This window comes from Haliotis cracherodii, unplaced genomic scaffold (genome assembly GCF_022045235.1).
Source record: "Haliotis cracherodii isolate W230 unplaced genomic scaffold, xgHalCrac1.p SCAF_8, whole genome shotgun sequence".
Taxonomy (NCBI): Eukaryota; Metazoa; Mollusca; class Gastropoda; order Lepetellida; family Haliotidae; genus Haliotis; species Haliotis cracherodii.
This window is the reverse complement of record NW_027266341.1, coordinates 8,547,105-8,548,215: the sequence shown is the minus strand read 5'-3', so window position 1 is coordinate 8,548,215 and position 1,111 is coordinate 8,547,105.

Sequence of the window (1,111 nt, the reverse complement as noted above, 5' to 3'; positions counted from 1 at the left end):
ATTTTAGCCATGTATTTTATCACTTCAGAGGTCCCAAACTTGCAAGTGTCAGAAAGGAGAAAGACTAGTTGTCAGCTATGTGAATTCTCCTGATAATGTTCATAGCAATATTTTAAAGCTTTCTGCAACTCGAAAATTTGACAGTTCCAGTGGTTCCCAAAAGACCCTTATCCTAACAAGTCCTTTGTGATTTTCATTTCATACTGACAATATCAATGCCAATGCAAGCATAACTAAAGTCGCAGTCATTGGTCAAATCACTGGACATTCAAAATCATAAACAAGAAAAGAGTCCAGAATTGGATTCCTTTCCATCCATCATCTTTACTATGAAGGAATAACCTAATTACCTTTTTCACTTTTTACATATATGATTACAGACTGACTTAGGTTTCATCCATCCATCCATCCATTCAAATCCGAGTCTCAAAATGTCTCAATCTTTCACACTCCCTCCAGCACTGGCAGTAGTAGCAGCAGGTGAGTACACTGACTTTCTCAACATCTTTTCTATGATGGAAACAAAATGCATCAGTGTGGACACACTTGTCCCACGGCCATGTCCTTCACAAACTGGTCACATTATCATATAGAACACCTTGAGGTGGAAAGGAGTGTCAACCTTTCTCATATCTGCACATGTGAAGCTTAATCTCACTGTTAATTGGTCATGTGAAGCCATGCGATGTCACCTTGCTCTGTTGTTCATGCCATCACAAATTACATCACCAGAACAAGCTTAATATTGGGTTGACATTTCATCTGCATTTGTCCATTTTCTTTCCTAGAAAGGGCAATGGGTTATCTATAAACTACTGGAACTCAGATTCACGGACTATCTGTTGTGAAGGAATGCCATGACTCCCTCACAAAAGGCTCAAGAGTTACATCATTTATTCATTGGGACAAATGGTGGGTGAGTTGGGTTTAACGCCGCTTTTATCATTATTCCAGTTATGTCAGGTTAATGTGGGAGGAAAGCCCAAAGTGCATTTGGACAGATAATCTGTGACATTTAATCTGTGATCCCTTGTAACTTAGTCTGTAAACTTCCCACTGCGATATGGCTATCTTGTGTTGAGACAAATCTGTCGTTTGTCTTTTCCTGAAA